Source organism: Miscanthus floridulus, chromosome 3 (assembly GCF_019320115.1).
Source record: "Miscanthus floridulus cultivar M001 chromosome 3, ASM1932011v1, whole genome shotgun sequence".
NCBI classification, from domain to species: domain Eukaryota; kingdom Viridiplantae; phylum Streptophyta; class Magnoliopsida; order Poales; family Poaceae; genus Miscanthus; species Miscanthus floridulus.
Window position 1 is genome coordinate 19,634,057 of NC_089582.1, and position 16,604 is coordinate 19,650,660.

The following is a 16,604-nucleotide window of genomic DNA, read 5'->3' on the forward strand; positions in this document are numbered from 1 at the left end:
CAGCTGTAGCCGTAGCCCAAAAATCACAACGGATCAAAAAAAAAAACTTGCCCTAGTGGTAGCTGTGGACGTGTTACTCTGACTTCAATAGATCACATAGTGTGGCGACAAGAAAAATATCCACTTACTATGTGTAACCATGGATACAAATATATAATTTAATCACAGGTTGCAGTACCAATGAACATTTGACTAGATTAAACTTATCAACTGGGCATAAACGACAACCTACTCTAATCTTAGGAACCATACCTATAAGCAGTATACTTGTTGGAAAATAAAACAATACTAAAATCTTAAGACAAAAGCATTGGGAAATTCCATATGTAACACAAGCCATTCTTTTAAATGAGGTATACATTAATATTGGTAAAATAAATAAATTCATCATAAAAGGAATATTACAGGAAGACATAATCATAGGGAAATTCAACACTGTTTCAGTATGGGGAAAAATTATGTTCATCTAAATATATGACCGACCGTGTCAGTGAGTAGTTTGACAAAAAAAGACAGATGCATTTATTCCAATAATAAGCAGAAATATTATAAAGAAAGATGGTGCTGGACGAAGACATGGATCTGAACTTTATACTGTAATGCAACTTAGAGATCTAAGAATGGATCAAGAACAGAAAAAAAAACCAGTTACAATAAACCCTTTGAGTACTTACCAGTTATTTAAAAAAGATAGTTGTCAAGAAAAAATTGCTGCTAGAGAGAGAGAGAGCGGCGAGAGCAGCGTCGGAGTGGAGCGGCGAAGTGGAGCAGCGGCGAGCGGCGGTGGAGAGTTTAGGGCGGCGGCATAGAGTAGAGGAGAGAGATAGAACGGAGAAGAGAGAGATTGGGGAAGAGAGGTGTCGTGGGAGAGAGAGCGCTCGATGGGGAAATTTGCGGCAACTAGGGCTCACGAATTGGAAAAAGTGAGCGGGAGCTGGTCGGGAGAGAACGGGGGAAAGAAAAGGCAGAGGGGAAGAGATAGAAGGGGAGCCACTTTATATATGGTATAGAAGTAGTATAGCTAATGTATATGTACGTAAATACAATGTACAGGAGGAAGAAAGAATTATAGGAAAGAAACTATCACTGTCAGCTGCACATCTCGAGGTTGAGTTGGATGGCTAGGATAGTGCCTGCTGAGCGGGTAGGCACCAAAAAACTGCTTTCCGTTGGGATCTGGGCGAAGGAAGATGACAAGGTCGTCCGCGTAAATGGAGGCTCTGTACTTGATGGAGTTCCCCGGCAATGGCGCGAGCACGCGCTGCCTGTCCGCCTCCGTAGTTAGCGCATTGAGAACTTCCATGACGATGATGAAGAGTAGCGGCGAGAGCGGATCGCCCTGTCTCAGTCCACGCGCATGGCAAATTCTTCTGCCCGTTCTCCCATTCACTAGGACCTTGGTGCTTGCCGACGAGAGGATCGCCGAGATCCAGTTGCGCCACTGCAAAGGGAAGACGACAGGAGCAACGGTGAGTGGTCGGACGAGTCCGTCGAGATGGCGCGAAGAGCGTGTGTCGGGTGGCGTGCCATCCAATACACCGACCCAAACGCGCGGTCCAGCCGTTCGAGAGTGGGACTGTCGCGTTCATTGCTCCTGGTGTAGAGGCGCCCCGTGAGCTGCAGTTCAGCAAGCTCCAGCTCATATCTACCACACGCTGAAAACGCCGCATCAGTCCTCTATGTAACCTGTCGTTGTTCTCGTCTGCCGCGTGAAGGATCATATTGAAGTCACCGCAGACCAACCAAGGTCCGGGGCACACGGCGCGAACGTCACGCAGCTCCTGGAGGAACGTGCTCTTGAGGTGCGACAGGGTCAGACCATACACGACCGTCAGCCACCAGGAATCGGAGTCATCTCCCTGTGCCGGCCTTAGCCTGATCGATGCAGAAAAGACACGAGCGCTCGTCTGAGAGGCAGCCCAAAGGCTACGATCCCAAGCCACAATAATCCCGCCCGAGGCCCCCTCAGGACTACTTTGGCAGCAGTCTTCCCCGTGTGGAACCCGAAGATTTCCCTAGGCCAATCTGCCCCGTGCCAATCAGCCCCGGGCCAAATCTTCATGCTCTTTGGCAGCTGACCAACCTGAGGATCGCAGCCCGCTTTCCTTCGTTTTCCACACGGAAGCAATCCACGAGCGATGAGGCCGGGAGGGTTTCCCCGTGCCTCCCCTCAGGCGAGTCGCGACCGCCCGCGCACGCGCAGCTCTTCCTCTGCTCGCGCAGGAGCTGCAAGTCAGCAAGGCCGCCTGCTACGGCATCCGGCCGTTGCCGCCGCCCCGGCATCCTGTCGCCGCCTCCCCTCCGCCTTCTTGTCGCTTCGGCTCACGCCAATGGTGAGCCCTCCTCAGCCTACATCTCTGTGCCTCCTGCTAGGGTTTTGGGTTTCTTGATCCTCTCTTCTCACAGACTGTTTCTCGTAGATCCTAGGGCCGCCGCCGGCTCGATCTCGAGTTCTCGACCACTGCTCCATGACTGCCCTCGCTTGGCCGCCTTGCCTCGTCCCAAGATCTGGTGAGCCCTTCCTCTCTCCTCCTTGTCCTCCCTAGATCGAGCTCCTGCGACTTGGATGTGTAACTTTTACTCATTGGATGTGCTTGTAGTAGCAAACTAAGAATACCATGTTTTGTCTGATTGTTAAAGAACTGCCTTAATCAGCAGTGCCTGCGACTTGGATGTGCTATGCTGAATTTATTTAAGCTGCAGTGCCTTAATCAGCGATGCTGTGCACGCATGAGGTTTATTTAGCATGTGTCAGAGAGCAAATTCTCCTGTTTTAATTAGCTCAATAGACTGTGAAGCTTGTTCCAACTTCCAAGTTAGTTCAGCTGCTCTCAACTCTGATGGTCACATGTTTGAGTCAGTCAGTTAGCTCGGAATTTTCATAGTGTGCCTCGCAATCGCAAGGTTTAGTACACAAGATGCTGCTTATTAGAGTTTCTGAAAATTAAAGCCAATGTTTTTTTTGTTTGCTGTCCTAGGGATCAATTCTGTGACAAGATTACCAATTCTCTCGCTCAAAAATTTGAATCATGTTCCTGTAGGTCCAGCTCCTAGGGAGTCGTAGATTTCTGGTTTCGTGAACTAGTGTTGTCGCCATTACAATGTGCATTTAAATATTGGTATGTTCCTTTCTGCATTTAAATATTGCAATTCTTGAACACAACCAATTGACTGGGTGGTATGATATGTTCTACATATTTATTTTTAGATGTAGTTAATTCTTTGAGCTGGTATATCTCTCATAGTTGAGGATTGATGTGGATCTCGTGCAATATATAGTAGGATAGCAGCAGCTCTATAAAATTCTCATTGTCATGTGCATGGTTGTGTCGGACTGCATGATTATAAAAGCGCCAGTTCAGTTTTGACCAGCCACTGCTAGAATAGATGCAGCTGACAAGAAGTGAAGTGGTAGTGCTACTGAATTGTAGTACTAATTATACTACTGTTATATGTCTCATATTGCTTGTAGATGAAATTTATCCTCCAATTTGGTAATCTGCAAAGTTCCTTAGGGCTCTACAAGTCCACGCTCTACAAGTCCACGCAGTTCTTAGTGCTCTGTTGCTGGAGAGGGATTTCAGTTTTGTGTGTAGGTAGCACTGCTCTGTGCAGGGATGCTATCGGTTTGGCACCAACCTTAACAATGCATTATCTTTGCTTTGCTCAGATAAAATGGATATGCCTCACAGCACCTTGAAGACCTGTTTCAGTATTTGGTAGGTTCCCCTCCAATCCTCCACAGCATTGAAGTTTTATGTTATTATCTACATGTTTCTCCTAGCTTAAGAATGTTATCAAATCCTATCATGACTGATAGCTGTCTTATACGTACATGTAACTAGATGTATTCCCTGAGCGTTGCTGTGGGAATTGGACAATGAAACTTGGGTGGTGGTTAGATGGAAGTAGGAACATTGCTTAAAAAAGTTGTGGAATTGAAATAGGTCCAATGTTCAGAAGCATTTCGTCCTAAACAAAATTACGAAAGAGTCGATTACACCGATTATTAACACATGATATTTTCATATATATACGAAAGAGAAATGGTAATCTGAAATTTCTGAGCTCAAGTTTTGGTAACCTGAAATGTCTAAGAACAGTTGTCCTTTATGGTGTCCTGTTACTGCTGGTCTAGTTCAGTAGTCCTACTTCTTCATCTTTTTTTATTTTGGCACAATGAATTGATGTTTATTCTAGTGAATTTCTAGTTGGAGTAGACCTTATTGGCTTAAGATTTGTTGCTGCATTTCTTAACACATAAAAAGATTTTTTCACGCAAACCTGTAATAGTCCCTTGCTTGTTCATCCGTACTAGCAGCAGGCAAGACTTCAAAAGAAATTACTGTCAAAATTAAAAGTCAGCTTGCCGCTGCTCACTGCTGTTTCCTGTAATGCATAAATCACTGCTGTTTTCAGGAACCTGTGCTCTTCTTGAAGATGGCGCGGTCGGATTGTGAAAGCGCCCGCTGCTCGGAGCCCAAGGTTAAATTCTCTAGTCTTGCTTATTTTGGCATGATGAACTTATTCGGGCTGCATCTTGCTTATTCATAGAGCTAATTCTAGTGAATTGCTGGCCGTAGTAGACCTTGTGTTCATATCCTGCTTTGTGGTTTTCGGTTGTTTGATCTAAAATGGCGAGGTTTGTGCACTGCACTTGAGGACAAAAATATACAGTTCATTATTCATGCAGCCAAAAGAGGTACATTACCAACTCATCCTGATTTATCTCATTGCAAAAGTGCAGAATCCTTGGTGGAAGCTGTGCATGATTTGAGATGAGTGAGGTGATACTTGAGTGCCTAATATATTCTTCGTACATTCCTTTATCTTTGGAATTCAGTAGTCCTTTCGTAGCTGTATTATCACACCTGTTATTGCAGCGGGGTGAATAACTGACACTTTAGTTTGGATTGTGCAATGATAGCATTGCATGGCGTTATTCCTTTTTTTTCTTCATTTATTGTGCCATGTCTGCTCCTCATGTTTTAAGAACAATTGCAATCTGAAGCAATCCTCAATCCTAACCCAATCTGCTAGTTTCTTTGTCGTTCTACATTTGTGGCAAATAGCACCCTATATTTTTGGCAGGTACCCCAATCTGTCCTAATGCTTCATCCATTTTTTTTCCAGTCATGCCCATGCTGCGATGTATGCCTAACTTCCGAATTATATTGTTCCTCCATTATGTCATTTTTCTTTCAGATGTGATATGCTAAGAACTCTGGTCCTGTTTGTTTCTGATATGCCATTCTTTCACCATCGGGCTATGAGACTGCCATGTTTAAGTGGCTTAGAGAGCATCAGCTGTGAAGGTGCCTGGTCAAAGTCCCTCCAAGAAACACCACACTAAGAGAAACCAGCACGGTTATCTGAATTTGTGGTGTATTGAACATATATTATTTCAACCATTGTGCCAAGAAGAACCCAAGCATTCCCGGTTCCCAGTAGAAGAATTTTACATTTTTTGTATATGCTCATGGACTAGGTTATTATAACCCAGTTTATGTCTATCTATTGGATGTAAAGGATGGAGAACCATCTGTATCAATGCTACTACTACCTGGATTTCGCTAGATTTTAGATGATAATTAGACATGATTTCAGATTTGAAATATCGTTTTTGTACGGAGAGACTTATTCCTGAGATTTTTTTCACGCTTTTGTGGTTTCAGCATTGATCTGTGGTAGCTTTCCTTAAATTCTGATTTTTTTTCTTGATTTTTTACTATTTGTTTGAGGTGTTATTTTTAATTCTTCGATAGTGATAAGCAGCACCAGGGAAACCAAACATGCAAACAGCAACTCTCGTGAGTCCTCAAATTGGCTGCCAAACAGCCACAGGAAAACTCACCCCCGCATGGATATTCTCCCTAGGGTGGTGGTGGGAATCAAAAGTCCAAAAAAATTCCACGCGCGTGGCTATACTCCCAGGGCTCATTTGCCCCGGCTGCCAAAGTAGCCCTCAGAAGGAACACAGAGGTAGCCAAAATCTATCCCGGTTAAATCATTAGCCATAGCTACAAACACAGAATCGACTTTAGTCTCTTGTAGGCAAACTACAGAGGCATGTTCCTGGACGACAAGGCTCCTAACGACACTCCGCCTTGCAGGGCTATTCAAGCCACGGGCATTCCAAATCAGAACGTTGTTGTTACTCATTGGGGCACAGATGTAGCGACGGGGATAGAGGACGCTCAGAGGCTGACCGTGGCAGCGCCGCGGCCCCTCCGGGCACTCGCCTGCGGGAACAGTTCCCGCATAGCTGCCCGCTTGAAGGTCTCGTGGAATATTGTCGCGATGGACGCATCGGGCGTGGTATCCGGACGGCGGTCGCCACCGTCGTAGCTGGCACCCGGCGTGAAATCCGGGGTGGTAACCACAGCCGTGTCCACGTCCCCATGAAGAGCGGCTGAGACGAAGGAGGCAGCCGCGTGGCTGTGTTCGTCAGCGATGAGGGAGGCCGCCCAGGAAGCGGGCGCAGACTCACTTTGCCGCACCATGTCCGGCTCAACCAGAGGAGGCGGCAGGAAGGAAGACTCCAGAAGCGTAGGCGCAAACTGCCCCCTGATCAGTGTCCGCAAGGAAGGGATCAATCCTTCTGGGCGTTGATTGTCGCTTTGGCAGGATTTGAATTTCGAAGTGCCTGGCTTCCTTGGATGCCTGGGAGGAGGAAGGCGACAGGGCTTCTGACGTCTGCTGCTGATGACCGTCAGAGGGTCGCAGGCGGACCTGCTTTTCTCCCTCGGGCGAACAAGGACCGACCCTGGATTGGACCGGGCAAGCGATGGGCCCCATGACGACACGCGTCGCATGCTGGAAGGTGGGCCCCCAACCTGGGCCGAGACGAGGGTCGGAGGCACCGCCGCCGTTGGAGCCGCAGTCGCCGTTGCTGAACCGGTGGCGCTACTGTTGGAGTTGTTCCAAATTCACTCCAGGATATAGATCGGGCTTCTGACGGAGCGAAACGAAGGCCCGTCGCCGGAGGTTTGAGCCGGAGCGTAGCAGCTACGCCAAGGCTGCACTTCATGTTCCTATACGAGGTCGTTCATAACAGCTACGGCCAAGGCCCAGACCGGCCCCGCTGGCCTCTCTCCATCCAGTCGGGATCGCAGCTGTCATCGGAGTCCCCCGGCGTATCGTCATCGGACGACGGCGGCGAATTCCAGTCCTGAGACTCGACCACCCTGATACGCACAAGGTACAGCAAAGCCGGTAGCTCAGAGCGGATGAGTTCATGCCCCCGCGGGTAGAGCGGTGGCTCAACGACGACGGGGACCTCCGGCTCCGGGATAGCGATGATCTTCTGCTGCGGTATGAAACGCGGGTGGATACACCAGGCGGCAACAAAGTACTCCCGGAGATCATCCTGAGCCACGGTCTGCGGCGCCTCGTCCAGCCTTGCACACGGCGAGCCAAGGATTCGCTTGGCGGCGTCAGCGTTCCAAATGTGCGCCGGCATCCCGCGCATGGCGATGAGGACCTTGTAGCACAGTGCGCCGGCGGAGGCCATGGACTGGCGGTGCCACCGCTTCCAGATGAGGTAGAAAGGAGTCCCCACCGGCATAGGGCCATGGAGAACAGCGTCGAGATCCGTAGGGTTGGTGAAGCGCACGAGGAAGTCCTCAGGAGAGTAATGACTCACTGAGAACGAATCCCCGTCGATGTGGTAGAGCGACTCAAGCTGTGCTCGGACCTCCGCAGGAGACACCGGTGGCCGGTTGCCGCCGACCAGGGCCACCAGCGCGAGGGAAGAGAGGGCTTCCTCCACAGCAGAGAGCTTCGGCGTGCGGGGAATGACGACGATCTCAGTAGCCGGGCGACTGGATGTGTGTCCCAGCGGAGGGGATGGTGGCGGGGAGGCCGGTGGAGGGGGAGGCGGTGATTGCGACGACGGGTGGCTACCTGACCCCACCCCAGCAGGCGGCGTCCCGAAGTGCTGAGCGCAGATCGAAGGGACGGGGGATTCCGGGCCCGTAGAGCAGGACCTGCCCGACACGGTGGTAGAGGGCGAAGGCGGCCGTCGCTGTTCCTGGCGAAGACGACGGCGCGGCGCTTGGCGGGTCCTATCTACGTCGCGGGCGGGGGAGCGCCCGCGTTTGCAGTCACAGGCACGGTGTCCGGCCTGTCTGTAGTGCAGGCAACAGGATGGGAAGCGGCAGACCGCAGCAACGTGATCCCCTGCCAGGCAGTTGAAGCAGAGGCCGACCAGCGTTGGCGGCACGGGGCGAGGGCGCGTGGCGTGGAGACGGCGGCGCCAGCGACGGCGGCTCTCAACGATGGTGAAGCCATCCGCATCAACACGCGAGCCAGCCCATGGCACATGGAGACGCGGGCGGGTCTCCTGCAACGAGGCGCGTGGGTTCTGTGGGCAGAGCTCCACACGACTCTGTGGGTGGGCACGGCGACGCTGCTCAGCACGACGGGGCTCGCCACGCAGCGGCGGGCCACCGGCACGGGCTGTGGCCTGTTGAGGACGCGCGGCGGCGGAGAGCGACGAGCGATCGCCATGAACCCGGACCTATTCCCACGCGCGCGGGTGCGGCGCCTCAGGCGATAGGGGACGAGCACCGCCTTCCCCTTTTCATTGTCCGTGGCTCGTCTGACGACATCTCAGAATTAGAGAAGGAGAGCATCTCCGGTGAGGCCCAGGCAGATGGACCAGCGACGGTCGGAGAAGACGGTGCCCATGGAGCGCCGAAGGGGGGAGAGCGACCACGCGGCCCGCTCGAAGGCAGCGTTAGCCGCGGCAGCCAGGGGTGGTAGCTTGGGGGAGCTCCCACCGGACTCGTCAGTACCGTCGGACTCCATGACGGAAGCAGGAGACCCAGATGGCGGTGTGGAGGTGCACGTCGGTGCCGGAGTGGCAAACCGCGGGGGGTAAGGTGGCCGGCGGGGCCGGAGTGGCCACCTGCGGCCGGAGGGGAGGGGAGCGGGCTCAGAGGGGTGCTACCGCCTGTCCTTCAGTCGCTGTATCTTTGTTTCTCGGGCTTCATTTCTTTGTGGGCTGCGTTGGTATATTGTTCTTATGGCTTATGGGCCATACATGTAAATCTGTATCTATATACACATAATTATTTTTGTGTCACAAATCTTGCGTATTCCAAGGAATACAGGTGCATACCCCTGCCGCCGCCACTACCGACCAAGATGTTGCAAGTTTCATGCAGTGAGCAAAGCTCGTGAGAAACTTGGTTGGCTGATCAACTCTAGTGAAGAATTTGCTAATGAGTTTGATTATTGCATTAATCATACTGAAACGCCAGAAGAATTTGAGCTCTTGTGGCATAACTTGGAGGAGAGGTACAACCTGCATAAGAATGAGGCTTTTCAGAACATATCAATTGCTAGGACAACATGGGCGCTAGCATACTTCAGGAAAATCATTCTTCCCTTTCACAAGCACTTCAGGAAGGTCAGAAAGTATGAATTCACTCTTCAAGAAGCTGCTGCATCCACAAGATTCAATGCTGCAATTTGTAACATAATACGAGTACATCATGGATACAAGGATTGAGAAAGAGAATCTTGAAGGATGCAAGGGTGAGATTTCAGAACTACCACTTTGGGGGAGGTATGCATTTGACAAGCAAGCTGCACGCTTCTACAATAGGAGTGTTTTCTTCAGATTCCAGGAGATGTTACGTGACTCAACATCATGCAGGAAGGGACAGGTCACTGTAGAGGCTGAAGGTGTTTCCATGGAGATATTGAAACAAGTGTACAGGTGCGGTCAGCTAACATGGAAAACCTACAATGTTTCAGTCCAAGATAATGCAACAACATATTCATGCACCTACAACATGTTTGAGCAAGATGGACTTTTATGTCCCCATATTCTAAAAGTATTCACCAGCTGCGATGTAGAACAAATTCCAGAGAAATACTTACTTAGAAGATGGTCAGAGGAAGCAACCATAAAGATCAGTGAAAATCTCTTATCACCTGAAGCTTGTTTTGGTGTTCCGGCATCCAACAAGCTCAGATATAACGCGTGTAGAAAAAAGGGCTTATTGGATACACACCATTGCAATTTTCACGATTTTGAATCACGCCACTACAATTCGTCTAATTGGGCTGGTGCCATTACAATTTCGCAAGAGTTTGAAATACGCCACTATCTACGGCTGACTTTTGCCACTTTTGCCATTACAATTTTCATGAGCTGTTGTATTTTCGTATTGCCACTTTTGCCCTTCATGCCACGCAAAAGGATAAGCCGCGACCGCCGACGCGCGACGCGTCTTTCTGTTCACCGTCCCCGACTCCGCATTCCTCACTCCCTTCCCCAACCTAATCCCTAACCCTAGAACTCGAGAGCGACTGCGAGGCGGTTGGCGGCGGCGGACCTGGTCTCCGGCGGAGGAGGAGTGGGGCTCCACAATCCATGAAGGTCGAGTGGGCTGTGGCAGCGGACTAGTAGAGCGGCGATGGTGCACGTTGCAACAACGGCGGCGGCACCCGAGGTCGCCGATTGTTCGGCCACGGACGGCACCAGGTACGCTGTTTCGAAGTAGCACCCATACTAGCTGAGGATGGCGACGCGGGTGGAAGCACGGGCGGGCGGGCTGGCGGCGAGGGACGGCACAGCGTGATTCCACGTCCGTGCGAGCGAGCGACGGCCAGACGCGGTGGGGAGCGGGGAGGCGGGGCGCGCGCCGGCGACGGGAGCGGCCGTGCGGGCAGGGAGCGCGCCGGTGATGCGAGCGGCAGCGCGGGTGCAGGCACGGGCGGGCTGGTTGATTCTGCGTCTGTCGAATAGGGGCTGCTGGTTACGGTCTAGTAGCCTGACGGGTTGGGGGATTGGGAAGCAGGAGCGGATCTACCAATTGGGGCTACTTGGCTTCTGTATTTTTTACGCAAGGGATGGTCTTCAGGCTTTGGCAGCGATTCTCCCTTTCCCTTTGCGTCAATTCAGTGATTCCAAGTTCCAAAAAAACAGTGATTCCGAAATCTGAAGTTGATTCTCTTATAAGTTGATGTTTGGAAGAGCACTGTCGGGGTACATGGTTTACTTTTGAGTTTTATGAATTAAAAAATGATAAAAAATGGTGCTGTTTTTTTAGTTTCCTTTGGACAAATGTTACTTTTCTCGCTAGTATCTAAGATAGTGTTCTTGCGTTCCTTATTTTTAGTGTTCCAATTCAGCCATGACTATTTTGTTATCCTTTGTTTTGTCTTAGGATGTTTTCGTGGGAACAGCCCCTGTGTGCGCTTCCAGATGACATAAATCCATCACTAAAGCCTTTTACTTATACTGAACTACAACTAGACCTTATCCTTCCTGATCTAGGAATGCAGCCTGGTCCAGAACCACTAGAACCTACTGATCCAGAACCACCAGAACCTACTGATCTAGAACCACAGCCTAATCCAACAATGCCTAACAAATCCCAATGTGTTGCTGAAGAAGAGCATGACATCTTTGATAATGAAGAAGAGTATGTTGGCGTCGATGATGAGCATATGTACATTACAATTCCACCTGCACAGCCATCTTTGAATGCACAAACAGATTCATCTATGCCTACTAATGCTGCCAATCAAATTGTTCCTGCTGAGGCAGAGGTTACTGATGCAGATCCTGATGAGATAAGGGTCTTACATGATCCTGAGAACCCAAGAATAGAGAAGGGTTCCTTATTTCCTGACATCATCACCTTCAAGAAAGCAGTGAGGCACTATGCAGTGAAGAAAGGTTTTGAGCTTGCTCCTGGCATCAAGACTGACCCTACCAGGTATATTGCAAGGTGTAAGCACCCTGGCTGTCCTTGGCATATTCATGCTTCAAGGATTCATGATCAGAAAACTATACAGGTATAAACAATTATGTATCCTTGTTATTAAATTCAGTTTGTTTTTTTAATTAAATTCAGTTTGGTTGTGCATACTACTTATTCATGCTTGTCTTTTGTTCAGATTAAGACCCTACCTTTTGAACACGATTGTCCAACCACGAAGCTTGTTGTAAACAAAATGCCTTCTCAAGAATGGGTGTTAGATAGACTGAAAGAATGGTTGAAGAAGAATCCAAGCAAGCGTCCGAAGGCAGCCAAGGAGAAGGTTGAGGGAGATTATGGGATAAAGCTCAAGTACAGCAAGCTTTATTCAGGTGTGCAGCTAGCACTGCAACATATTCATGGTAAATATGAAGAGTCATTCAAATTGCTATTTAATTGTAAAGCTCAGATGGATATAACATGTCCAGGTAGCATTGTAGAGATAGATGTGGAGAAAGTAGGCAAGAAAATGAGGTTTAAGAGGATATTTGTAGCTCTCAAACCATGTGTGGATGGGTTTATAACTGGTTGTAGGCCATTCATTGGTGTAGATGCATCAAGTCTAAATGGTAAATACACAGGACAGTTAGCATCTGCTACAGGGGTTGATGGACATAACTAGTTATACTACATTGCTTATGCTATTTTTGATTGTAAAAATGAGGACAACTGGAAGTGGTTTATGCATCATTTGAGAAGGGTTGTTGGGAGCCCAAAAGGACTAGTGATTTGTACTGATGCATGTAAGGGCTTGGAGAAAGCAGTTGGTGCAGTGTTTCCTGAGGCTGAGTACAGGGAGTGCATGAGGCATTTATATTCCAACTTCATGAAGCATTACAAAGGAGATGTTTTCACAACTCATCTCTATCCATCTGCTAGAAGCTACACTGAAGGGCTGTTCAAGTGGCACTTGAAGAAGATATATGAATTTGCTCCTGATGCAATCAAGTACTTGCAAGATCACCACAACCGAATCTGGTACAGGGCTGGTTTCTCCGAGGACAGCAAATGTGATTATCTGACAAACAATGTGTCAGAGAGCTTCAACAGTCAGGTGAGGGACATGAAAGGGCTGCTCATACATGAGTTAGTTGATGGGCTCAGGGAGATGATAATGGAGAAGAGGTATCTTAGGAGAAAGGTTGGTAGAGAATTGGGAGAAGGCATTTTGCCTAGTGTCATCAAGGAACTGAACCTAATTAGCAAACACTTGAAGGTTGTCAAAGTTGCAGTAAGTGATGAGGATTTTGCTGAGGTGACCTTGCTTGATGATTGGAACAACACCAAAAGGCATACAGTGGACCTAGTCAATCATTGTTGCGGCTGTAGGCAATGGCAGGTCACAGGAAAACCTTGTAGACATGCACTTGCTTGGATCTTGTCCAACAGAGTCTTGGAAATCAAGGATTTTGTGCATGAATACTACTCTGTGGCCAGGTTCAAAGCAGCATATGCAGATATAGTTCCACCCATGCCTGATAGGGTTGACTGGCCTGAGGTGGAGCTAGGATATAAACTGCACCCACCACTGCAGAAGAGGGCAGCAGGTAGACCTAGAGTGGTTAGGATCAGAGGGAGTATGGAAGAAAGGGCAAACAAAAAGAAAGTGAGATGCAAAAGGTGCAAAGGCTATGGGCACTTTGAGAAGACCTGCAAACTTGCTGAACCAACAGAAGATGATGATGGTGTTGATGAGGCAGCTACGCTTGCATCACTTAAAAGGTACATTTCTTATTCCTAATTTGCTTGTGAATGTAAATGGGCAAGGAATGTCTAAATGATAGCCATCTCATATAGGGTGAGGCAAAAAGATGAAGGACCGAGCAAGACACCAAAAAAAAGCAGAAGACAAGTGCAACCAAGCAAGCACCCAAGAAAAATCAGAAGACAAGTGCAACCAAGCAAGCGCCAAAGAAGAAGAAGACTCCTGTAAAGAAGAAGCTTCTGAAGGCTGCAACTGCTCCTGAAGCAAGAGTGGTGAGAAGCCTCAACAGCTGGCTCGGCGTGGATTAGATGATGTGTTTTGTTGTGCATTTGCTGGTCTTAGTGACCTGAAGTGTTATCTATGGCTTTTTCTAGTCCAAGCGAACCAACATGTGCTTTGTAAGTGACCTGATGTGTTTGGGAACTATGCAACTAGAATGGTGTCCTCTATATGGATGTTAAGTACAATGTTTGAGAACTATGGATGTGGACCGATGGAATGTTTCCATTTTTATTTCTGGAATGATGAAAATGCATGTTCTGGGAACTATGTGCATTACATGTTTCCATCTTTATTTCTAGAATGTAGCATGTGCGCTTGACATGTCACTGCATGTTCTGGAAACTATGCGCCAAATGTGCATTGCATGTACTGAAGTTGATTCATAAATAAACTAAACAAAATGAGAGAATGGCAAACCCAAGTGCTTCACTTCAGATAACAGCCGGCGTCGGGACATTATCCTTTCGTGGGAGGGCAGAAAGGTCCATACGCAAATATGGTGGCCTCCTGTAGCCCTGACAGTGGGTCCAAGACGGCATGGAGCGTAGACAATGGCGTATTTCAAACTCTAGCAGAATTGTAATGGCACCAGCCCAATTAGGCGAATTGCAGTGGCGTGTTTCAAAATCATGAAAATTGCAATGGTGTGTATCCAATAAGCCCTAGAAAAAAAGAGTGGGCTAGCAGCAGATGCTTGTTTGGCTCCTAACAAGTATAAAATTGCTTCACAAGGAATAGACAAGGTTTGGCAAGATGATAAGGCAGCCGGAAGTGCAGCAAGTATGGAAGTAAATCAATGCCAAGAACAAAGGATGGTCAACACAGCCATGGTGAAGAACCGTCCCACCAAAGATCCAAAAGGAAGGCCAAAGGAGAAAGTGGCAAGGATGAAGAGCATTGTGCAACAAGTGAGGGAGAAAGCTATAAAGAAGAAGAGTAGATCAAAGAAGGGAAGTAAGAAACCTCCCACATGCTCCTATTGCCATGAAGGCGACCATAGCGTTCAAACATGCAAATACATGCAAATAGCACAAGAGATACTGAAAACGGTGAAAGAAACGGAGTTGAAGCTCTAGTTTGAGTTCTTGTTCATAATGAGGTCATAGCACTAGATCATTTTTACTTTGATTTATAGCATTTTATAATAAAATTAATTGCTGCTCTTGCAAGTGGTGTTCTCAAACGTGATGTATCAAAGTTTGCATGGATCTACCCTACGGACTACCTGCAGTAAAAGACACTGTACATATTCGATGCACGCCTCTGTGTGAATCTATTTTTTCCTAAATCATTGACCCCAATATTTTTTTACCCCATTATAATTTATTTCTTTTGTGGTTCCTTTCAAGGTATGACTGTGGTCTTTATGTTATGCTCTATATGGATTTCTAGGATGAGAAGAAGATGGTCATCAAATTTGATCTGGATTGTGTTTTCCAATGTCCATTTCCCTTTTTCATTTCACTCATTCACATTTGGCATCATTTTAGTTTTGGCTTGTTTTTTTTTGCAGGCCTAGATGGTCGACTACAGGGAAATTGTGGCTGGCTTTCTCCTCCTATCGCCAATGAACAAGATCTCAACTGATGACTTCAACAAGGACAATTGCTGAATTAGCCAAGGACATCTCATTACTCTATGCTGTGTAGTTAATGTAGTGAAACTAGAGATCATTGTAGTTGGGTTTGTCATCTCTGTAACCTGTTTTGGGTACTTGATAGCTGCATGACCTGTTTTGGGTACTAGACAGCTGCATGTGGTGAAGTATGGCAAAAGCACATTGATGTTCTGTAATTCCATTTTCTGAGACTGTAATCGACCATGTTGAATTGGTAGTAGCAGTCTGTTGTAAGTACCTGATTCATATGTTGCAGTGCTAAAAATCCAAATTTATAAGTTACTTCCATCAGTTGTTTCATTGGTTCGAAATAATTATTTCCATCTTATTTTTGCTATGCTTCCAAAATAATATGTTGCAGCACTCCTTATATCTTGAGAGTGTCTTCTGGACCATGTTGAACTAGTATTATTGTACGGTTGCAAGTACTTCCTTATGATGTTACAGTGCTCCTTAGGCAATCTCCAACAGGACAGACCCAAACGAGAGACCTATTTCGTAGTTTTGGGTCACGCACAGTAAAAGATCCCGCACCCAAAACTCGCCTTGTCCAACAGCCTACCCAAAAGCCACTTCCCTCCCGTCCCGTCTCGTTCTCATCGCCCGTGCGCGCCATGGCCTCGGACCAACAGGCCCTCCCGGTCCCCGACCCCGCCCTCGGCCTCCGCCACGCGCAAGCTTCCATCAAGCGCCGCTCCCCGTGGCCGTCGTCCTCTCCCCCATCCTCCTCCTCCCCGGCCTCCTCCGACCCGCTTCGCGCGCCCGCGCCCGGCGGCGCTTGCGGCGGCGGTGGATCCGACCAGCAGCAGTCGCCCTTCAAGTTCCAGCGCATCTGGTCCGAGTCCGACGAGCTCCGCTTCCTGCAGGGCCTCCTCGGCTGCGGCGCGTAGGGCCTCATCTTCCCGCGCGACCTCAACGTCTTCTACGACCACTTCTCCGAGTCCATCTCCTCGCAGCGGCGGCTCCCCGCAGCTATCCGCCTGGCCGTGCCTCGCCGCGCCCCGCTCCTACGGGCCCACCACTACGACGCCAGAGATTTGCATCCGTCTCTCTGGACGACGCACATTTGCGTTTCGGTAGGTCTTGAATGCAAAATGGGTGATGTGTTTGGGTCTTCCGTTGAATCATGGTTTTGGGTAGGCAAAACACTGTGAATAACCTATTTTGGGTTTGGGTCACGGTTTGCCTGTCCGGTTGGAGACAGTCTTATAACATGCCT

The 16,604-nt window shown here is 48.5% G+C and overlaps 1 long non-coding RNA gene and 2 pseudogenes across 3 annotated transcripts; all 3 read left to right on the plus strand.

The window, feature by feature from the left end:
* Positions 1-2,315: 2,315 nt before the first annotated feature.
* LOC136545140 (uncharacterized) lies at positions 2,316-5,663 on the plus strand. 3 transcript variants are annotated; one of them, XR_010780928.1, is made up of 3 exons: positions 2,316-2,511; positions 3,671-3,719; positions 4,420-5,663. It is a non-coding gene; the product is annotated as an uncharacterized lncRNA (long non-coding RNA). The 3 variants fall into 3 exon arrangements; XR_010780929.1 differs by lacking the exon at positions 2,316-2,511 and adding an exon at positions 3,048-3,592; XR_010780930.1 differs by lacking the exon at positions 2,316-2,511 and adding an exon at positions 3,062-3,119.
* Positions 5,664-8,831: 3,168 nt separating this feature from the next.
* Positions 8,832-15,354, plus strand: LOC136543300 (protein FAR1-RELATED SEQUENCE 9-like; annotated as a pseudogene).
* LOC136545141 (uncharacterized) lies at positions 11,977-13,793 on the plus strand (annotated as a pseudogene).
* Positions 15,355-16,604: the final 1,250 nt, after the last annotated feature.